Raw genomic sequence first — 25,247 nt, forward strand, 5'->3', positions numbered from 1 at the left:
TTAACAGTTCCCTGGGAGTATAGGATGGTAGAAGTAAATGAGAAGAAACAAGCCAAGTATGGACACTTGGTAGAGGAGTGCTGCAGACAGGGGTGGAGAGCACGTTGTGAACCACTTGAGTTGTTCTGCAGAGTCTTTGCAACTCAATACTTGTGCAAGGCCTACAGTCTCCTAGGCATCACAGACATTCAGAAGAAGAAAGCCAGTAGGAACACCACAGAGCCAGTGCAACAGAGAAGATCTTGTGGTTGCAGCGGATGAAAAGAAGTGAGCTGTGGATATAAGGGAACTGATTAGTCTTGACTTGATCACCTGCGAGAAGGTGTCTGATGTTTGTAAGACACAAAACACCTGGGGCCTCATGTATAAACGGTGCATACGCACAGAAATGTTGCGTAAGAACTTTTCCACGTTCAAATCGCGATGTATAAAACCTACACTTGGCGTAAAGCCACGCACTTTTCCGCGGTACCTCATGTCTTGTCGTTTGCAAACTGGCTGCACCCAGCGTCAAAGCAGTGCTACTGTTCTTGTGTGATTACTCATTATTTTCATGACGCGGCTTTATAAATACACAGAAACTAACCGCATATTGTTTATTAGTGTAATGCATCTGATTGTAATTAACTCGTAACAATATAATGGTCCAGAGAACAGCCATAGTATTCCAAATGCCATAACTGCTTTAGCGTTGTTACTCTCACTTCTTCTTCTTCTTCTTCTTTCAGCTCCTCCCGTTAGGAGTTGCCACAGCAGATCATCTTTTTCCATATTTCTCTCACTGCACCACTCGGAGTATTTATATCACTGTATCTGAGTGTGAATCACAGCAGCAGCTGATCGGAAAGAGAATTATCGGTATACGGCATTAAGCACACGCTGTCTCTGCCACGGCAAAACGTTTCAAAGCCTTTCCTGTACGGACCTCGCTGTTCAAAACAGTTTAATCCCAAGAACTTTAAATGCAGCCAATCAAGTGCTCCTTGTAGAACTGTTTGTACTTATAAGTACAATCACCCCACTGTAAACTTGCACTATAGTTATAATATCGCACAACCTGAGCCACTTTATAAAGCGCGTATTTACATATGATGACGATATCATTTTTAAGGTGAAATGCAGCAAAATATGTTTGTTAAATTATACAGATAAAACTTTAACTTCATTTAAATAATCTATATTCTTCACTGGGAGTGTCTTTAAGGATAGAATAATTAAACATGTACTACGAAGATATTTCAATGTTCTTTAAACGTTTTGAAGAATCGGCGCTAAGCTTACAGATGGCTTAACGTCTATTACAGAGCTGATTGTATGGCGATCGGTTACTTGGGGAAAGAAAAGCACTGACTGCAGTGACGGCTACGCCAATATATATTGAATATAAAACAGAAAGATAAAATAACAACACAGCTAAAAATGCAGCGACAAATTTCGCAAAAGTTAAATGCTTGTGTCATGAGCACGAGGCGGCTAGTGTCTGCAACATACGTGGCCATCCACCGTGCATGACATTGGCAGCGAAGGAGCCACCGATTCTTCCTCTGCCCAGTGCCACCACAAGCTTAGAGCCGCCCCTGAGTACTGCTGCAATAAATTATTTCATCGAAGTGAAACATGTTTAATAACGTGGTTTAACTCCTATCATCATGAAAATGACATCACATATACATCTCAGTATTTTAGTTATTCAGAGAGCTGTAATATCACGAATGTAATGGATTCTGTGTCCAGTTGGAGGAAGAGAGCCGGTTTAAGAAGCAAGTAGTGATTCACACACATAGAGCACATAGAAAATCAAATACAAAACAAAGCATTTAACGTGCTACTTTAATTACGATGTGATTTTAGAAACTGGTTAATTAAACAATTTTAAGATGAATTTTATGATGTTCTACTTTAATGACAAAATAAACTACGTGATTAAAGTGGAAATGTCGAGATTGAAGTGGACATTTCGTGATTTTCACCACCGTGTGGCTTTTTTCTCTGTACCCTAATAAGCTTTCATATGACACTCAGACAGTGGGCTTACAACTCGGCTTTCCACGGCGACTTTGATATGTGACTTCTTTTTTATTTCCGGCACTGTGCGATTTTGTGGATGTGAGCTTTCATGTTTCTCCAACACGCTATGCCACTCGATCAACTTCCTTTTGTTGATTATACCACGGCTTATTTGAACAAATAGTATGTTTCTCCTTTGCCTCCACTTGGTATTCGCTGAAATTCTTATATTTTCCCCCGTGCTTTTCCCATTGTCTTTTCACAGAAGGCTGCGCTTAAGGGCGATTTATATTGATTTGCATATTCAAAGAGGCGTAATTCTGGGAGGATTTGGGGCGTTACATAATGCGCGTGCACGAGCGTTAGTTTTCACGCTGATCGGGATTTACGTAGCGGAAGAACGTGAACGTTGGAGTACGCACAGATTCCTGCATCTGGATTTTTCTGTGCGTAAGCACATTTCGGCTTTTGTGCTTACGCCATGTTATAGTGCGAGTTCTACGCACGGCGTTATACATGAGGCCCCTGATGACCCCAGGTAACATCACTAATGATGTGCTCAAATACACATGCTTATATACATTCTTTAGAGTTGGAGCATGGGCAGATTAAATGACTGATTCAGCATTACAGAGTTGGGCAGACACTGAAACAGAAGCCATGTGGTTTAGTGTAGAGTTATTTATCCACTACACCATATATTGCACACAATAGTATATTACCACTTCATTTAAGTGAATGCTTTTATTACATATGTTTACTTGCATGTGTTTATTCTTAATTTGTTAATGAAGATGCCATGTGCAATATCGGTGTTGAAAAATATACAAATACATTTTAAACCTAACAATCTACCATGAACAGACTTAAAACCTATGAAACCATAAAGGTTAACTGGGTTGTCATCACTTTTATAAAAATTGGCAGAAAATGTTTTACTTTTAAATTTTAGTAGACCACATTTTCTTAAAATTAACAAGCAACATTACAGTTAGCTTTGATGGTCTGGCAAAACCCAAATCCATACTGATACGCTGGCTAGTTTAACTACAGGATCATTTAGAGTAAGAGCAGACTTAATTTAAAATTCAGCTTTTCATTGTTTATGTTACTGCTGACCTTGAGGCCAGCCTATTATATCTGCAGATATGCCGTCCATACCCAGTGATACATTATCTGACGCTTCACTGAGGTTGTGGTTGAGAAACATTGACATTATACTGATGGAAAGGATCTGTAGTCTCAGTGCTCAGCACTACAAATAACCTTGAAAGAACATCTTTTTAACTTTATAGTTCAAGTGCAGAAAATCTAGTTAAAAAAAAACTTTCTTTATAAAGGAATACTGTAATATGATTGGTATTATTCTGGGGAAGACACTTTTCAGTTCTAAAGTAAATGATCTTTGTCACAGAGTCCATTATCAGAAAAAAAGAAAAATGCTTCTGTGAGAGAATGCTGTGCAGTTGCCACATCTTCCTAGACTACACACCAACAAGGCTTGCCTGCGACCGGAGTCGTCCGACATCTTTTAAGGGAATTATCAGTAACCATCCTCTGCCTTTTAGTTGTCTGTAATGAAGTTAAAAGACAGTGCTTTGGCTCTTAATAATTTGGTTGTGGATTTGTAGATTATTATAAAAGGAATTTATGGATGCAGTGAGTGAAGGAGATTCCATGAGATTTATGCATTTTTGGCCCTTGTCTTTTTGATTTTACTAACCCTTTTATTACACTGCAAAAAATGCATGCAGTAAAACAAAAAAGAGGAGTTTGCCAAAAAATCAGCTAATACCATAAAATGAATTTACTTGACAAAATATCTAAAATAGATAATATTTTCCAATTTTTCAGATTACCTGAAATCTTAAAAATAATAATATATAGCAAACTATTGTGTTTCCTTTCTTGTGCCATAAGCGTTCCAATAATAAGACACATGTTCATAGTACTAGCACATTCCATCCATTATACAACCCGCTATATCCGAACTACAGGGTCACGGGGGTCTGTTGGAGCCAATCACAGCCAACTTAGGGCACAAGGCAGGAAACAAACCCCAGGTAGGGTGCCAGCCTACCGCAGGGCACACACCAAGCACACACTAGGGACAATTTACAATCGCTAATGCACCTAACCTACATGTCTTTGGACTGAGGGAGGAAACTGGAGCACCTGGAAGAAACCCACAAAGACATGGGCAGAACATGCAAACTCCACGCAGGGAGGACCCTGGAAGCGAACCCAGGTCTCCTTCCTGCGAGGCAGCAGCACTATCACTGCGCCACCATGCTGCCCTAGTGAATTCCTGTTCGTCTGTTGCGAGAGATGGACGTCTGAAGTTGAGCTCCGCTAGCAGCGGTGTTATTTTTCATATTATCTGCTTATTATCCTGAGATATCCTGTATTTATTCAACCTGAGGGGCACTGCTACAGTATATGTAAGCATATATAAACATGACACAGAATTACTAGATGCTATAAAATTACTTCAAGGCGGGAAAGCTGCATGCCCTGATAGCTACCCTGCAGAATTTTACAAGAAATTATCCGCTCAGCTAGCTCCCCTCCTATTAGCAACATTTACAGAAGCCAGAGATAACCAAACTCTTCCTCAAACCTTTCGCCAAGCACTAATCACCGTTTTTCCAAAACAAAATAAGAACTTATTACAATGTGCATCATACAGACCAATTTCAATTCTGAATAATGACGTTAAAATACTCTCTAAAATCATAGCTAGAAGGATGGAGAAAGTGTTCCTCTCGGTAATATCACAAGATCAAACTGGATTTATCAGGGGCCGACACTTATCTTCAAATCTTCGACGCCTGTTTAATGTAATATACTCACCAACTAAATCAAACACCCCAGAAATATTATTATCATTGGATTCAGAAAAAGCATTTGACATTATTGAATGGAAATACTTTTTTACTAAATGTGAGAAGTTTGGGTTTGGCCCAAACATTTGTGCATGGATCAAATTACTGTATACTAACCCAGAAGCTTCAGTATGTATCAACAACATGTACCGCTCTCAGATCCGGCACGATTATAATACACACTGCCCTATTTGAGAGGCAGCAAAAAGAAAAAAAAATAATCCGGGGCGCGAGTGACCAACACTACTTTTCTACTTCCCCACTTCAATTATAGAAACAAACCAGTGAAAGCAGGATCAAGCAAAAAATGATTATTGGCAGACAATATATAGGATCACTGTAACAACAACAAAACCTTATATACATAAAATTGCGCTGCAGCGCTTCCCTTCCCCACACAAATCATAACACCAACACATAAAAACATACATTACTAATAAAGACATGAGCCAATGGTAACACACAAAAAAACCTATGGATTTATAGTCTTTTAAATCTTATCTGTACGGAGCGTTGATCTCAGTCTGTAGTGGTGAATGAGACGCCGACCATATCTCTTGTTCCGGGAAAAGTTCTAATTAACAGTTCCTTGTGCTGGCCCGTCAAGTCCTCTCCCGTATTCCTTCCTCCCGAAAGAAAAAATCATTTGCTTGGAATGAACCCGGGTTCACCTGACGATATCCAAGAGGTGTTAATCCTTTCCCTCATGCCTTTTTCTGTTATGGCCTCCTTCTCTCCTACCTCCTTTTTTCCCCGCCACCTATTTACATTCGGATAGCTCCTCCCCAAACAGTCTGTTGGCCCTCCAAGCCAGGTACTCCCCTCCCTCTGTATAAAGGCCAGCCCTAAACATAAAGGCGTACCACAACAACAAGTAAGGGAAAAGGTACAAACTTACAGGTACATACACATATTTCAGTTGACCGTTACAAACATTTGTTCAGACTACTTTAAACTAGAATATGGTACTAGACAAGGATGCCCCTTGTCACCGCTACTGCTTGCAATTGCCATTAAACCACTGGCAATACATTGTCGAAATGCTGATCAGATAAAAGGGATTATCAGAGAAGGACTGGAACAGAAAATTTCATTATATGCAGATGATATGGTACTGTATATATCAGACCCAGAAAATTCTGTGCCTGCAGTCTTAAGAGCACTCACAGCATTTCAAAATATCTCTGGTCTCAGAATTAATCTGAATAAGAGTGTACTCTTTCCAGTGAATTATCAAGCATATACTATTAGATTAGACACCCTACCTTTTATCATTGCAGAACAGTTTAAATACCTAAGGGTAAACATCACAAGTAAACATAAAGCTCTACTTCAACAAAATTTTGCTGTCTGCATGGAAAAAATTAAGCAAGACTTGCATAGATGGTGAACCCTTCATCTCACACTAGCTGGAAGAATTAACACTGTTAAGATGAATATTCTTCCTAAGCTCCTTTTTTATTTCAAAACATTCCAATATACATTAATAAATCATTATTTAAGCAATTAGATTCAATAATAACCTCATTTATTTGGGACTCAAAACATCCACGCATCCAAAGAGTGACCCTACAAAGACAAAAGGCAGAAGGCGGCATGGCTCTACCTAAATTCCAGTTTTATTACTGGGCAGCAAATATACAAGCGATAAAAACATGGACACAAATAAAAGAACATACACAGGCTTGGTCCGCAATAGAAGTAAAATCCTGCAGTACTTCTTTGTAATCTCTGCTCTGTGCTCCAATAAACACACGTTATCTGCAATATACTAATAACCCAATTGTGCTTCACTCACTTAGAATATGGAACCAATGTAAAAAAGCATTTTAAGATGGAGAAGCTTCTATCTGTGGCACCTCTGCAAGAGAACCACCTCTTTTAACCTTCGCGAACATATACAGTTTTTAATATCTGGAAAAAATTTGGAATTAACTTGCTTAGAGATCTTTATATAGACAACGTCTTTGCATCCTATGAACAATTACATTCCAAATTTAACATTCCAGCTACACATTTCTTTCACTATCTTCAAATCAGGAACTTTGTTAAACAGAACCTTCCCGATTTTCCTCATCTTGCACCCTCATCCATGCTGGAAAAATTATTGCTTAATCTCAAGGACTCAAACACCATCTCTTCAATATATAAAATCATTTTACAGTCCCTCCCTTTTAAAAGATCCAAGAAGACACTGGGAAAAAGATCTTTCAATTAATATATCAGAAAAGGAGTGGAAAGTAGCAATGCAGAGAATTCACTGGAGCTCCATATGCACAAAGTATACAATTATATAACTCAAAATTATATATCGAACACATCTGTCTTGTCTAAAACTCTCCAAAATGTTTCCAGGGAATGATCCAACATGCGAATGCTGCAACCAAGTCCTAGCCTCACTGGGTCACATGTTCTGGGCTTGCACAAAATTAACATTATTCTGGACCAAAATTTTTAATTACCTTTCAGACAGCCTTGGTCTCACAATTCCTCCTAACCAATTAACAGCTGTGTTTGGGGTTCTTCCAGATGGGTTTAAAGTGGAGAAAGACAAACAAATTGTGATTGCATTCACTACACTTTTGGGACGCAAACTTATTCTGCTAAACTGGAAGGACCCATACTCTCCTCTTTTAAGTCAGTGGGAAACCAATGTGTTACACTATTTGAAATTGGAAAAAATCAAATACTCAGTTAAAGAATCCGTACAGACTTTTTTCAAAACATGGCAGGTAATATCTTAACATATCTTAACATCTTTACCTTTATTTATTTACTTACTTCCTAAACCCTAAAGTCACAAGTAGTGTGCAGAGCGCATGCTTAAAAATGTGTGTAATGCCACGAAAAGTGCCTGCTGACACTTTAGTATGAAAGTAATGGTATATGCATTCTTGCTCCGATGTCGAGTTTACCTCTGTTACAGAGCGTCTATGTGAAAACAGCAGTGTCAGATGCGGGGGTGGAGTGTGTTTGGGCTCGTGAACGCGACTTAGATAATAAAACTGACTAAAAAAAAACCAAAGCTAACCTTTACAAGTATCATAAATTACACCAGCTGTTACAGACTGAAATCAAATGTATGTTTTTATTCTAAAATAGTAAGACTAAGAGCAGTTTACTTCTCAAAATGGAGTGGTGCAGAATTGAACTTGCGACCTTTTGATTCTCAGTCGGCAGCTGATTCTATTGCACCACCTAGGCAGTCATAATAAATGGGTTTCAATGTCGCATGTTAAGGCGGCTTTTTGTTTCTGCAGTTATATTTTTGAATAAAAGCGCAATTGTTGTGTTAGATTTGTACCTTCTGTGAAAGTATTTCTTTGATACTTCAGGCTTCATACATTATATAGTTTATGCCTACATTTTGTCATCTACTACTAGAATATAAAAATCATTTCTGTTTTAACAATGTCTTTACACAGATTACTGTAGAAACGGAACAGACATGAAATGCATGTGTTCCAAACAACAATCTATTATTTCCACTCTAAAACTCCACTTCACTCCCAGAAAATCAATCAAGGCATGAGCTGGGAGAAGTTTGTGCACGTTCTAAGTCGGTGGGGAGGTGGAATAGCCGGCTGCTTGCTGCATGATTTTATCAGCACATTTAGATGACAAAAGACGCTGGTGGAGAGCTGTGAACGATTTTAAGAAGCAATTTAAGGTGGGACGGGGTTTTTTCGTAGGCTCTGGTAATTCTAGTGTTAAAAGAGGTTAAAACAATGCTGGAAGCAGTCTCTTAAAAATAAGCCGGTGTCTTCTTTTATCTGGAGGCTACCCTGCTTTTCCCATACGGGCTTCTCAACAGGGGAGTCGTCTTTCCTGCAGCTGACCTTATTACAATTCGGTTCCACTGGTCTGGAGCCCTCCCGTTTCCTGGCTTCAGTTGCACACTCTCCAGATCAAGACTTGGTTTCCCTGGCGACTGAGGCGCCCACGTCAGGGAATTTACCTCCCAAACCTCCTGACTCTAGCAGCCTTCTCAGCCTTACACGGCCAGCCGTCCTACTTCTGGTCACTCCAGCTCCTTGATCGCTCAGCTGGAGGGACCGCTTCCTTCTGCCCCAACGATTGTCCGCCAAACACCACTACTAGGGCTCACTGTTCAGCTGCTTGCCTGCCTGTGAACACACGCTCGCGTTCGCTCTCTCACTTGCCCACACCGGTTCTCTCTCCAGCTTCCAGCTTTCTGCCTCCAATAACCTCTGTTTCTTTTTCTCCCCCTCTAGCTTCCTTGTGCTTCTATTTATGAAGAGGACGTGGCAGCTGTAGCAATTAGCAGCTCTTGGGAACAACTACGGATGTGGACGGTTTCTCACCTGTACACTTAGTTGAGAAACGCCTACACCATGAATCCCCCTGGAACTACTTCAGCCACTCAACCACCACATCCCCTCAGCGCAGCGATTATTTATTTAAAACTGGCCTTTATGACAGGAGCTGTGGACCTGCTATACCACAATCATATACGTTAAGGTGAGCATTGTGCAACAACATATTTAGTCTGCTTTTATGAAATACCCCTCCTATGTCAAGCTACATACGGTGAAAGGCTCATTACCTTTTGATAGCTGAGGTTCAGGGCATTCTTATAATGTATGCTTAGTGGTTTATTATTGGTCATGTATACCACATATCATAGCTGTGCATACACAGAAACAAATTTAATGCCTATGTAATATGTCATCTTTATGCACAATTGCATTGTCATTATGCACAAAGCTTGAGTCAGATTCTGAGCAAAGTTTTGCCTTTATTGAGTACAACATGTTTGATGAAGTACATGAGTTAATGCTTGATTTATAAAGTAGTATCCCAACTCTGGTGGAAGCTGATATGAAAATGTATGTATGTACTTAGTTTATTTAAGACATGTAATACAAGAAAAACAGAACAATAACTAGATAAATAAATAAACATTTGTGGGACATCTGCTAAAGAAGACAGGAAAAGATGAGTGAATTGTAGCACAAAAACTCTAATCTAGTGTACAAAGCCTATGTTTCCTCTGTGTGGTAAACGAAATCATTTTATGGAGTGGCATTAAAAATAATTTTACAAGTAAAGGTTTAGATGAATATATAATTATACATACAGTATATAGTTAAAAACTGTTTTATTTGCTGATTCAGATTGATATAAAGTGTTTGGATATTTGTGTGAATATGTATATTTTTTCCAGAAAATAAAAACTATAACTTCAACTGTAATACTTGTTTTGAGAGACTGTTTAGGTGCAAGAGACTAAATGTTTTCAAAAAGGGACACAGTGTTTCCCAGTAAGGTACACCTTGTGCCAAAAAGTCTAATTTTTCAATGCTATGGGATATGACATCTAAAGTTCAATGAGAGCTAATAGAGTGGGGCACAAAAGAAACTTGATTCTAGAATTGTGCAACATAAAATGTCTTGGTTATGTACTGTAAAATCTGGATTTCTAGAGAGAAATAACTACAGCACCAATTGTTTTGAGTTTTATTTAGCTGATATTGGTGTAAACAAAGGTTTTTAATCACGTAAATTCTTTGTTTTAGAAATTTAAAGTGTTGTAGTTGCTTCTCTTCAACCATAATAGAGTAGGGTTGAGAATATGATAACTTCCATCAAGTTACATGTCATTTTCTTAGGCATCTGATAAAGGAATTCTGACCAAACTGTCTCATTTCTCAAACTACCTACACATAAGTTTTACCAATGCTATTAGACATATATAATTTGTTTGTTATGGAGCAGTTTAGCTGAAAGTCTGGTAACTTTACATTGTGCTTCAGAGATGACCCCTACTGAAATATGATCATCATAAGTAAATAACTGGAGTGAATGTGTAACGGTCTGTCTATGACACAATTAACAGTGGGTGTTATGACGCTTTCTACTTAATATAGTTGCTACTTATTTTAGTTACCATTGGAAATGATTGGAAAAATGTATTCTGGGCTGATCTAATATAGCCAATGATTAGCAGAGCCATATCAGACAAATAAATATTAAATGGTTCTCTGGTGAATATTTCTTGTAAAATACCTTATTCCAAAGTGACTGGAGGCCTATTAACTTTATGACAATGTAGAATGATACTTTGAATCAGCAAGTTTTCCATTAATCCCTAAATTCAATGATTTACTGATCATTATTAGTTTGAAGAATTCTGTGCAACACATTCATGACCTGCAAAAAATGAAACCACAGCCACATTTTAGTTAAAAGTCAGACATGGCCTTCTCAAACAGCACACACAGTTAACACATATTGTGTGAGCCGAAATAAATGTAACTGAATAGGCCTCCACTACACTCAGCGATGTAATGAAATAATTGCATGATCAATTTCTTATAAACATGGGTAGCTTTTCCAGTTCTTGGAGGGTCTGTGTTTGCTCTTTCACAGCAGCTAAATCAATAAATTCTGTAGGAGACTGCAGTTCCAGGTCAAGGATCTGTGTCACAGCAACCTTGTTTGGCTTGTTCTTGTACATTTCCTGGAGTGTTCTGTAGTGTAGTGCTGGGATATTTTAGCTGTCCAGATGAGTAGTTTCAACAGCTGCAAATGAAACATTTCACTGAATTAAACACAAAGTGTTTTGATGTTTCACGACAGAGTTTCTAGGCCCAGTCTTCAGGGACCCCAAAACAATCCATGTTTGTGCTATATCTCAGATTCCAGCCTACATGAATGAAGCAGTGCAGAACAATAGCAGTGACTGCAAGCAGCTAGCTGCAAGCCGGTGCCATAGATATGACATCCTTAAGGTAAGATGCAGTCCTCTGACACTTTTCACTGCCAATTCGAGCAGATAGCCACAAAAAAGTGCAATTTTCTAACATAAATGAGTAAAACTAGTATGCAGATAAATAATGTATGGGATAAGGAAGGGTAATACATTTTGGCCATGTTTTGCATTTGCTGATTTTTTACAGACTTAATGGCTTCATTATAACACCTTTCTGAGAGCTGCAAGACTTCACATATTTCTTGACATACCTTGATTACAAATCCACGGTCAAAGGTGATGCAACTCACTAGTAGCTGACACTAGAGATTGTCTTTGCTGAACCATTGCTAAGATGCATTGTGATTTTTCATGCATATTGCGTGCTTCTGTCCTAAGCACAGCCAATAAACACATGGTACATATGTGGTTCTGCTGCGATAGAGCAAAAATATTTGGACCATCTGGGGGTTCCAAAGAGATGGGGTTGGGAAACACACTGTTTTAAGATACATTTACATTTATTTGCTTGGCAGACATTTTTACCTAAAGCGACTTACAAAAGAGGTAGACATAATCAAGTAACATTACACTAGGGCTTGTTTTTTCAGCAAGTATAGTAGTTCAGGCAGCAAAAATTGATTGCCAAAATCTCATCAGAAAAAAATAGAAATCAGTTTATATAATGGGTTAAGCATAAATTCATTTATTTTAAATGTTAGAATGATACTACATAAATGTGAACATACAGTAAACAAGTTTCACTTTGCTCATCACTCTGCAGACTTAAGCACTGTGGAGTCACTGGAGTTGGTGTTATAGCCATTAGCTGATTCAGTGTCCTTCAATCCAAAATCAAGCTCTTGTCCATCTTGTTTTTTTCAGATGAATGAAACTTGGTGTTCTTTCCAGGTGTAGTACTTTCAGTCTTTTTCTCAGATGAATCATTGTTCTTTTGAACAATTTGCTGTCTCTTCACCAGCAACCTACTAAAAATTTCCTGTTCACAGTTACATAATACTATTATGGTTAATGCACAGAAATAACTCAGGCTAAGTGCTGATAATCCCTCTACAGATATGAAAAACCCATAGAATCTGATACATTTCTGCACTCAATCTTCTACAGTGAACATTTCATTTCTGAACATCGGATAATATTTCACCAAGTGTTTGGCCATTGCAATTACACCACACTTTGATGGATTCTGATAAATATGTAAAGTCTTCCATTATACTTTTAATTAAAGATATCAAATTGGTCATTGTATTGTGGACCAGTCAGCAGTGAAGCTCTTTGGATAGTCAGCATTCTTGCTCTTGCCCAGCATATTGCTTTTTAAAGCCATATCTTCTTACTGCTCTAATATACTTTGCAGGGAACATATTCTAGACTGAGCAGCCTCATTTCACCTGATTCTGTAACCACTAAGCCCAAAAGGAGTACCATAACTGGGATGTCAAGTTACTGGGGCTAGAAATACTAGGGTCTCTGTCTATGGATCTGGATGTAGACTTCCTGTGCATGAACATACTTAAGTCAGAATTCCAATGATGCTGTAAAACCTGCAACACTGACTATTTTAATGCATTTCTAAATGATATGAGAATAAAAACAAACAACATATAAATATTTTTAATTATAGTATTATAACAGCCAGCACCTCTGCTGTGAATTATGTATATCATGCAGTATGATTGGAAAGCTGGCTAACACCACCAATCACTGTATTTTGTTTCTTCTTAAATAAGCACTAACACCAAGTCAGTAAAATAACATTATTATTGGACACTGGACAAATATCGCAACGGAGACAACAAAACATGCACTATAACTTCCATTCATCAACATTCAATACACTTAATACATGATTCCATCCCATACCCTACTAATGGCACAGTCCTGAATCAAATGTCTGATTGAGAGCTCACAGCTTATGAAAGCTCTGCTCCTGGAACATGTTTTAAGTTTCCATCACTGCTAACAGGTAGAGCAAAAAGACCACTCTCATTCAAAGTAGATATTTGGATGTGGACACTCCTTTTTCTGGCAAAATATCTCGGCTGATGCCGATCCATTTTTTTTTTCAGAAAAAGAAAGTGCCACTTTTATTTTCCTATCCTCTTCCTTCTTTTTCTTTTTGAACCTTCCTGCTGACTTCTACAAGTAACTTTTTATTTACTCCTCTTCTTATTTCCGTGATAACTCCAGATTCTGACTATTCAGGGAACTCACTAGTAGTCTTGAGGGTATGTTATTATTTTCCACCTGCCTGCATGACACTACATAAACAGGTAATATTCCACACTGAGACAACAAATAAATGAGGACAAGCAGACCCGGAATTATAGCTTATGCAACAACATTACAGTTTATCTGGAGCAAATATATCACAGAATATGAGCAGGCTACCATATTGCCTTTCTTGTCATGAAATATTTGGGGCTGGTATCATCTTATGAAAGACTTTTCATCTGTCTTTTCAGTAATGTTACTAGCTTGAAAAATAATTGTATTTTTATTCATTATGCCAAAGAAGTAACCAGTCGATGAGAAATACTTCTTCAGAACTTCCATCTGGCAACACTGAATATTGTTTACAATGAGACTGTTCTTGTACATCTTGTGGAATGTCAGACCACTTCTTTTAATATTGAGAAAACAGGACACATACATTTTGTGGCCAGAGCGTGAAAAGTTAAAGTTGCACAGATTTGAGTCTCCAACTGTCCTGGATTAATGTTAAACTGAATTTGGCACTACAAACTTGCAGGGAAAAGTTGACGGTTGGACTGGCAGGATTGGCAATCCAGCCACCATAAAAACTTCATGCAGCTCCGAAATGGAAGACAGGACTCCTTTCTGCTCTTTGCGGGAGTAGCTCTGCAGCAGCTGCCAAAAGGAAGGCTGCTCACATTATGAAGGGGATGGGGGGAAAGCCCTTAGGAACTTTGTTCTCTGTGCAGTCGAAACAACTGGAAAGCTAATGGGGTCAGGCCTGCTGGGGATCAGAACTGGTATAGTGCTGAGGCATCACCTCCTGCACGGCAGCACTTGGGTCATGTGGACATCTGGGGTACTGCCTTCAATCCATCAATGCAGGGACTGCAAGGTGCCTTGATCAGGTGGTGGTTGCGCAGATCGTCATCACAGAAAATACAGAGAAAGAACAGCAGAGAAAAGTAGGGAAAAGTATGGATTGCGGAGCCATGAAGAAAATGATAATTCAATGCATATATAGTTTATCAGGGGTACACTAAAATATAGCTATGAGAAACCCATGTTAAAATAATAATGGGTTTATAGCAGTTTTTAAAATGCTCCACCATATTAGCCTGGAGAATTTCTGTCAGTAAACTATTCCAGATTTTAGGTGCATAACAGCAGAAAGCCACTTCTTTTAAACTTTTTCTTTTCTTTTAAAGTTGTACTTGGAAGTATAAGCAGACACTCATTTGAAGATCTAAGGTTATGATTTGGAGTGTAAAATGAAAGACATTCCGAAATGTAGGTTGAAGTGAGATTATTTAAGGCTTTGTAAGCCATAATCAGTATTTTAAAGCCAATTCTGAATGTCACAGGTAGCCAAAGTAACTACATCAAAGCTGGAGAGATGAGCCTGGATTTTCTTTTCCTAGTTAAGATGCTAGTTGCAACCATTTGATGTCTTTCTTTGGGTAGTCGTGAAAGTTGTGCGTTACAGCAATCTAGTCGACTAAAAACAAAAGCGTAAAATAATTTTTCAGCATGTTGCAAAGTTATAAGGGGTCTAACTTTTACTATATTCCTTAAGTGAAAAAATGCTGTTCTGTAATCTGATTAATACATGATTTAAAATTTAGGTCAAAGTTGATAATTACCCCAAAATTATTCACCTCTTTCTTACTTTTAAGCCTAATGGATCAAGTTTATAATTAATACCCTCACTATATTCATTTTTGACAACAACTAAGACTTCTGTTTTCTCTTTATTTAGTTTGAGAAAATTACTACTCATCCACTCAGAAACACAAGTAAGATATTGGGTCAGTGAACCAAGAGTCGGGGTCATCAGGTGCTATTGATAAATACAGTTCATGTCACCAGCATAGATGTGGTAACTTACGTTATGCCTTGAGATAATCTGACCTAATGGAAGCAAGTAGATTGAAAATAGCAATGGACCCAGGATAGATTCTTATGGAACACCATATAGAATATCATGTGTCTCCGAAGTATAATTACCATAACTAACAAAAGATTTTCTACCTGTTAAGTAAGACTCAAACCAATTTAAGACATTACCAAAGAAACCCATCCACTCTTTCTCTGCTGTTAGAGGAGCTTTGTAAACTCCACATTTCAGTGGCGGCACTCTCTGAGATACATAGACCTGGGACTGGCTAGATCTCTCTGATGGCTGTCATACTCAGGGAGTAGCTGTTGCTGTGGTGGATTAGCTCCTTTTGATGGCGTCCAATGTCATTCCCTTTAATGAGCACATTATGAGACTCAGGTTAAAGACACTTTCTTGGGGCCTTGTCTGTTATTTCAGTGTATGCACCAAGCGTGGTGAGTGATGTCTTGGTGAGACACAATTTGCCTCGGTGGTTGATGGGTGCCCGCAAGGTGACACTCCTCTGGTCATGTGTGTCTTCAATGAGACTACTGGCACTGACAGGGCTGGCTATGAGGATTGTGTTGGTTTGCATGGGTCTGGAGACCATAGTGAAAGTGGCTCCATGTTCCTTGACTTTTCAAAAGGTTTAGGGCTGCAGATTGCTGGATCCTGATTCCAGCACCCTGAGCCGCATCGTTGGACTTAGTACTCCAGTACTGGTGGTGCAATAAAGTAGTTTGATCGCACCTCTTGGGCCAATGCTGGAGGCTCCTACAGAACTGCAGGGTCTACAAAAGTACCCAGTTTCTGAATTCTGATCACAGACTTGTTGTTGCTGCTCTGAAGATCCAGCTTAGGTCCAGAAGCTACCACCTACTAAGAGAATAAGGCTGGATTTGGCAAGACTCCAAGATCAAGCTGTTTCTAATGAGTTTGCATGTAGCCTGTGGGAGGAACTTGAAGACTTGGGTGTGACTGCTGATCCTAATGTTATGTGGGAGACCTTCTGTGACAAGACCCTGAAGGTGGTCGAGAGTAGTCACAGCATACAGCTTGATGGCAACTCCGGTCTATACCTGGAACTGAGAAGGACAGTTGTGAGGGCTCTGAGGTAAGATATAGAGGCATTTGTTAGAGGAAGTAACACACCATTTATGGTCTAGTGACCCACGTCCTTCTAACAGAGGAAATCAAAGCATTACGCACATCCACATATGTTCCTCAGACAGTTGCAGTCAGGGTGTTTGATGAAACGGTCCTTACGGATGACCCTGCTGTTGTGACCTGCTGGGCCGGCTACTTTATCCAGCTGTGTAAAGCTGATACTCCAGCTAGGACATTGGACATCTCTGGGTCCATGGTTTTTGAGGCTAATCCTCTGATTAGTTGTGAACCACCCAATCTCACTGAGATTGCACAGGTGGTAAACCAGCTGAGCGTAGGGAAGGCTGCAGGGATCTGTGAAGTCAAGACAGAGGTAAAAAGCTTAGGGGTAATTGTTGACTGTAATCTGAATTTTAAATCGCATATTCATCAGACCACTAGGACAGCATTTTTTCACTTAAGAAACATAAGTAAAGTTAGACCTCTTATATCACTGAAAGATGCTGAGAAATTAATTCACGCGTTTGTTTTCAGTCGACTAGATTACTGTAACGCACTCCTCTCAGGACTACCCAAAAAAGACATAAATCGTTTGCAACTAGTGCAGAATGCAGCTGCTAGAATCCTAACTAGGAAAAGAAAATCTGAACACATTACTCCAGTTTTGATGTCACTACACTGGTTACCTGTGTCATTCAGGATTGACTTTAAAATTCTGCTTATGGTTTATAAAGCCTTAAATAATCTCGCCCCATCTTATATATCGGAATGTCTGACACTTTATATTCCAAATCGTAACCTCAGATCCTCAAATGAAGGTCTCCTTAGAATTCCAAGAACAAAGCTTAAAAGAAGTGGTGAGGCGGCCTTCTGCTGCTATGCACCTAAAATCTGGAATAGCCTGCCAATAGGAATTCGCCAGGCTAATACAGTAGAGCAGTTTAAAACACTGCTGAAAACATATTACTTTAACATGGCCTTTCTATAACTTCAATTTAATTTAATTTAACTTAATCCTGATACTCTGTATGTTCAATTTCCTTATAATAACTACTCATGGTGGCTCTAAAATCCGTACTGACCCCTACTCTCTTTTCTGTTTCTTTTTCCGGTTTCTTTGTGGTGGTGGCCTGCGCCACCTCCACCTACTCAAAGCTTCATGATGCTCCAACAATGATGGATGGATTTAAAGGCAGAAGTCTATGTGACCATCATCATCATCAAGCCCTTCCGTGAGAACCCTAGATCCAAAGAGGACTGTTTCATTTATGTTAGGTAGAATGCCCAGAGGGGACTGGGCGGTCTCATGGTCTGGAATTCCTACAGATTTTATTTTTTCTCCAGCCGTCTGGAGTTTTTTAGTTTTTTCTGTCCCCCCTGGCCATTGAACCTTACTCTTATTCCATATTAATTAATGCTGACTTATTTTCTTTTCTTACTGTGTCTTTTATTTTTCTATTCTTTATTATGTAAAGCACTTTGAGCTACTGTTTGTATGAAAATGTGCTATATAAATAAATGTTGTTGTTGTTGTTGTTGTGAAATCTAGGGTGATCTTCTCCAGGCTGGTGGTAAGGCTGTCTTCCTGGCATTGTAAACAATCTTTGCTTTCATTTGGGAGACAGGCGTCATCCGAAGTGACTGGAAAATGGGACCTGTCATCCTTATCTGGAAACAGAAGGGTGATCACCTGGATTTTGGCAACTACAAGGATATAACACTGCTCTTACTGTCAGGTAAGGTCCTTGCTAGGGTCAATAGGATTTGTGATCAATAAGCTCAATTGGATTTGTGATCACTTGCTCACCTTCCAGTGACCACAGCTCTCTGGTTGTTGCACCTAAGAAGTCTACCATCGACTGCATCCTGGCACTAGGGGTTCACATTGAGTGCAAATGCAAATATCAGTAGAGTTTCTTTGCAGCCTTTGTCGATTCTCATAATCGGGGGTCTCAAGTGACTGAGTGAGGAGTCTGAGTGTCTGGGCTTGCAAGTGCCCTTGATAAAAATCAAGCTCCAAGTCTTTAACACTAGAATTATCAAAGCCTATGAAAAAACTCGTAAACCTGGCCCACCTTAAATGCATTTGCACCTCTCCGTCAGTGTCTTTTGTGTTGTAAAAGTGTCGATAATCCCAAGCAGCAAACAGCCTGCTATCCCATTCCCCCATCGCCAAAGAAAAAAGCTTTCCCAGCTCAGGCCTTGTTTATCTGGGAGTGAGGTACCTATAGCTTTATTGGGTAAATAATATATTGTTATTTGGAACACATGCATTTTCTGAATGTTCTGTGTCTACAAAGATCTATGTAAGTGTAGGATGACAGGAAATGCAAGAAATGTTGAACACATACCTAAAAGACAAACTTTTTCCATGTTTTAGTACTAACAATAAAATTTTTACATGAAGTGTACAATGTGTGAAGACTGAAGTTCAAATATCAAATAAGCCCTTTCACTAAAGGTACAAATATAACAGAACAAGTCCGTTTTAATTCAAGACTATAACCGAAAAAAAAGAAATCAGGTTAGTGTAGTTTGTTGATACGACTTCTTTGGTAGTACAACTGTAAGAAATGCTGACTCTTATTCAAGAGGTTGCGGGTTTGAGCCTTCCTGCATCCCAAAATAAATGTTTTGAGTAGTGAGCTGCTCTTTTTGTTACTATTGTACAATAAAAACATACATTTGATTTGAGTCAGTAACAGCCAGTGTAAATGTATGATACTTGTAAAGGTTAGATTTTTTTTTATTCAGTTTTATTTTCTCAGTTGTGTTCACACTTACCCCGATCTGACATTGCTGTTTTCAAAAAAAAGACATGCAATAACAGAGGTGAACTCAGATGAGGATGAGTGTTCTACATCAGAGAAAAAGAACAGAAGCCCTCCCCACAAGAAACGTCAACTCACATCTAAGAACATCGCAGTTGCACCAGTTGTAAAGGTGAAAGATGGCACCGTTTAGATGCAGCAACAGGTCCGCTGTCATCCTGCCAGTCAGTCTGACCCACACCTGTTCTTCAATATATATACACAAACATATTTTTTTATCATATTATACTGTATGTATAAATTGTATGTGACAAACAACAATTGAACCACTCAATGCTTCTTAAATTATTTACCTCTTATACCAACCTTAATAATATACTGTTCTTTACATTCATATTTGAGAATGTTATGTAATGTTAGGTGATTTAATTTTCTCAAGGATTTATTTAAGCATTGTATTGGTGGCTTATATCATTAATAGTTATGATAATAATAAATAATAATAACAAAAACAATTAACTTTATATAGCTCCTTTCATACATCTATAAATGACATCTCAACGTGCTGGCAATTATAGAATGTATAGATCTGAAAAGAAAAACCCAAAGAGAAACCCAATATAAAACATTTAGTAAAAATAATAATCATACGATTTGAATTTAGAAAGTAGAACAGAAAAATAACAATAACTAAGAAATTAAAATGCTGTAATAATAAAATTAATTATTAAAAGTAATGATAATTACATGCTAAAGTGAAACTATGGGTTTGGCGCTGTTTTTTAATAATCGAAGGTGCCTGATGAAAATTGTGGAGTATAGTTCTAAATCTGCTTTCAACTTTTAGAAAAATTAGCTAAACCAGCACTTTATTATCTTAAAGCTTGGTTTACCGCATAGTGTGTCAGATGTTCAGAAATATGCAGGTGATAAGCATTCAATGATTTTAAACACCATTAAAAGTTTTTTAAAGATTTTTTTTATTAAGTCTAAATGAAATAGGCAGACATTGATGTGATGCTAAAGTAGGTTTAATATGTGCTAGTACTTTAGCTGCAGTATTTCAAAGACATTTTATCCATTTATTACATTTGTAGATACTGCCATAACCAAAGCATTACATTAATCCAAACAATAAAAGATAAACAAAATACCATTTAAGACAACATCATGCTTTGTCATATTGGATCTAATTCGTGCCAAATCCCCTTACATGGAAAAAGGCAATGTCAAAATTAAAAATTAGTCTATAAAGTCTATAAATTACCCCAGAAATCTTAGGACAATTTAGAGCTGTCAATTAATTTTACCTGCACATCTTTGGGGTTGTGGGAGAAAAATAGAGTATCTGACAAAACCTTACAAAGAACATGCAAGCTCCACATTGGAATTAACACTGGGATTCTGAATCTATGAAGCAGGGCATTGCTTTTCTCTTGAGAAAAACGTGGTTTTGTTTTAAAGGGTCTGTCCATCATTTTTTTTTGGCATTTTTCTTAGATATGATAGGTGTCGGATTTTGTGCTTATTTATATGCTTTTGCTTAAATGGTTATTAAATTAAGGTATCATGTTTACTTGATATTCATTTTAACAACTGTGTTCTTATTTTGAAGGTCCAAAAATTGTACCATGTAAAGAAAGTAATGAAAGCCTTGTGACTTGATTTTCAGCCAATTTGAGATACTTTTTGCTAAATGACTTTAGAGACACAGGTAAAAAAAATACTTTGTACTCACATCTAAAGTGTCCAATTAAGAGGAATTTTAGGCCACACTTGAAAATGAGAAAAAAATCAAATAAATTGCTCATTATTGCTTAAGACCCAATATTTCCAGGAAACTCAAGTTTATCTTTAATATCTTTAAATGGTAATTTAAATATATATATTGATCCTAAAGATATATACACTTAAAATAAAGATAACTTTAAATCATTAAAGGGTAATTGCAATTGACTTAAAGAAACAGGATTTCTTAAAATGTCATATTTATGGCCTCCTAAATTCAGTACTACAATTCTGAATGGTATGTAAATCCTGGTTTTGAAACTAATCATCTTTGAAATGAAGGCACTCATTTTGAAAATATCTTTCATAGAGCTATAATGGTTTACATATATAGTATGAATTGACAGAAATAACAACTTTATAGAAAAAAAAATAATTTCATGTAGATAACATAATGCTGCAAAAAATTAAACTTTAGCAAATAAAATACCTTTATATTAAACAATTAAATCTTTTTTTTTCTCTGTGGATTAATTTCTTAACTTATCAAGAATATGTGTAGGATATTTTAGCCTATTTTAAGAAAATGGATCTTGAGTATTCTAATTTAGTTATTAGGTCTAATTCTAGATTCTATCATGGACAATAAGCACAAAAATCCAACATGCAAAGTTATTAAGATAATTCTAGCAACAAACGTGATATTTTGCTTCTTCTTACTTTGAATTATTTTCAGAAATTGGAAACAATACTCTTGGTTAACTGATAGTCTCAAATATTTGCACTAGTGTTCAAAAGTTTGTGAACACCCTGAAACTGTTATGTCTGTGATAGAAATTGTTACTTTTGTAGTCAAGGTACAGTTATATTGTCTGCCTGAAATGACAGATTACTTATTTATCATCCACATATGACTGCAGTGTTTTGGCAACCATTACTACAGAGTCTTAATGTTAAACTATCATAGCTCATCCTTTAATTGATCATGTTTAAATTCTAATTGGTTATTAGAGAAATGTTTATAATTGTGTTAGCACAGCTGAAACCTGATATTCTGTCCAATAAAGAAAGTAAATTGTCTTTGCTTGTATTGCAAAGTGCTAGCATTCCTTAAGTTTAGTTTCTGCATTTAGAAGTAGTCAAAACAAAGTGGTTTTCTCAAAAAACATGTCAGTCTGTTGTAGTTTTGTTTAATGAAGCTTATTCCATGTGACAGATTTCCAAGAAACTGAAGAATTCATACAACTGTTAACTACTGTCTTGACAGAAAGAGAGCAAAGTGGATCACTCTATCATGTCCTGGAGTGTTAATTCTTACTACTGATGAGCATGGATACCCTTGGTATCAACGGGGGACTGGTGATAGATCAAACAAAATACCAAATATAACTTTATGAAGGTAAGATGCAGTTAGTATTTTGTTTTATGCAGATGCTAATATCATAGTATTTGCAGTTAACCTTAACATATCCCCCATATACATTAAATTGTGTATTTATAATAGTGCTAGCAGCACTAAAACTACCTGAAAATCAGCTTCTTTCAGCCTTATTGTTCAAATGAATGCTTGATTCATTTGTAGAGGTGCTATGATAACTTATGAACTACAACTTCCAGCATTCCTGCTGTAGCCTTGATTGGACTTCTGTGGATGATGCACAGGCTGATAGGAACAAGATCAATTGGTGATCCAGCAAGACAGAGAGGGGGCTGGAGTTTGTGACTGAGTTCACCCATAATCGCCATCTGCGGATTATCATTTTGTCCTGGATTATTGCACCTGTATTGGTGTATGGACTGTCTCCAGCCTGTCACATGAGTAGTGTCTCAGATTGGTCATCGTGGCTTGCTGGAGGGAGTGCGTCTAAATCTCACCACCCCTCACCGTTTCAGGAAAAGCAGTAGGACTGTTTATACATTACTTACACTAAGCTGGTCCCCGGACTGTCATTTTCTCCTTCATTCAACATTATCTGTTGCTGCTGCATTTGGACTGTGTAATGAAATTTGTTGTTAGTATTTCTTGTTAAGTATTTCTTGTTGTTAATCATGCTATTATTTGTTGTTGCTGTAGGGGGTAGGGAGGATTAACTGTTTTTTTGTTATTCTTATTTCTATTTCACTGAATATGTTACATTCTTACTGATTTAATCTGCTGTTTAACTGTGTCTCTGCAAGTGACTGTGTGTGAGTCAGGCCAAGGCTGGGTGCGTTCCTGGGGTCCCCTTTAAAAAATAAATAAATCACCATATCTTTGATGGTGTGAATCTTAGCGTGATCACAACTGCTACACATTCTTACCAACTTTATGGGTCACTTGCACTGATTGAGTCCTTGTACTTTGTACACACTGTCCATCACTAATACCGATTGGATAGTTTAGTGAGGTCACAGACTGGCCCTGTCCTAATTACGTGTGGCCACTGGCAATGTGCTAAGAAGACAATCAAACCTGAATATAGAGCAACTTAAAATCATATCAAGGTTCATGAAGGTTAAATTGTGGAAAGGTCATTACTTAGCCTTGAGGGACAAGAGCAAATGTCTGGCATGTGCACCCAACTCCTCCTAGCAAGCGGGGGTTGCCCAGGGTATGCTTACATATCACTTCATTCACGTGAATTCAGCATAGTGCTCAGTGCATGAAAAATTTAAGGTTTGCTTTTTGGAACTCTCTGGAATTTACTTTTCTTTGAATATTTTGTGATCTGCAGTTGGTTGGATCTGTGAACGTGGAACCTGCAAGTATGAGTACACTGTTTAAAAAATTAAGGGAACACTTATCACACATCGGATCTCAATGAACGAAATATTCAAGTGGAAAATCTTTACTGAGTAATTCTGTGTAATTCTTTGAGAACAAAATGATGTGAACAAAGTTCAATGGAATGCAAAATCATCAACCCACTGAGGGCTGGATTCAACATCACACCAAAAATTGCTGTCAAAAATTGAAATCACAGACTGATCCAACTTGCATGAATTTCATCATGGCAGCTCATAATGTGACTAAGTAATGTGTATGGTTCACCACGTGCCAATATGCATTCCCGATAATGTCTGGGCATGTTTATGATAAGAGGGCAGATGCTGTCCTGGGGGTTCTCCTCACAGACCTGGATCAGGGTATTAGTAAGATCCTGGCACTGCTTGGTGGCATTGGATGCACCCATACATAACATCCCAGAGGTTCTCAGGTGGATTCAGATATGGGGAACATGTGGGCCAGTCAATGGCATCAATGCCTTCTTCATCCAAGAACTGCCTACACACTCTGGACACTTGGCATTTTCTTTCACCAGGAGGAACCCAGGGCCCAATGCACCGGCGTAAGGTCTGACAGTAGCTCTGAGAATTTTTTCCGCTATTTAACAGCAGTCAAGGTACCATTGCTTAGCATGTTTCGGTCTGTACAACCTGCAGAGGATATGCTTCCTTAGACCATCACTGGCCTACCACCAAACCAGTTATGCAGGATGGTGTTGCATTCTGCCTAATGTTCACCATGGCGTCTCAGGACTCATTTGCATCTGTCACATGTGCTCATTGTGAATCTGCTCTCATCTGTGAAGAGAACCGGGTGCTAATGGCAGAGCTGGCAATTGTGTTATTCTCTAGGGAATGCCAATTGAGCTGCACAGTGATGTGCTGTGAGCACAGGTCCCACTAGAGGATGTCGGGTCCTCATGCCATCCTCATAGAGTCTGTTTATGACAGTTTGGTCAGAAACATGCACACCAGTAGCCAGCTGGAGGTAATTTTGTTTGGCTCTGGCAGTGCGCCTCCTGTTCCTCCCTGCACAAAGGAAAAGATACCGGTCCTGCTGCTGGGTTGATGCCCTTATATGGCCCTGTCCAGCTCTCCTCGTGTATTGGCCAGTCTACTGGTATTTCCTCCATGCTCTTGAGAGTGTGCTGGGAGACACCGCAAACCTTCTT

This window comes from Polypterus senegalus, chromosome 6 (genome assembly GCF_016835505.1).
Source record: "Polypterus senegalus isolate Bchr_013 chromosome 6, ASM1683550v1, whole genome shotgun sequence".
In the NCBI taxonomy this organism is placed as follows: Eukaryota; Metazoa; Chordata; class Cladistia; order Polypteriformes; family Polypteridae; genus Polypterus; species Polypterus senegalus.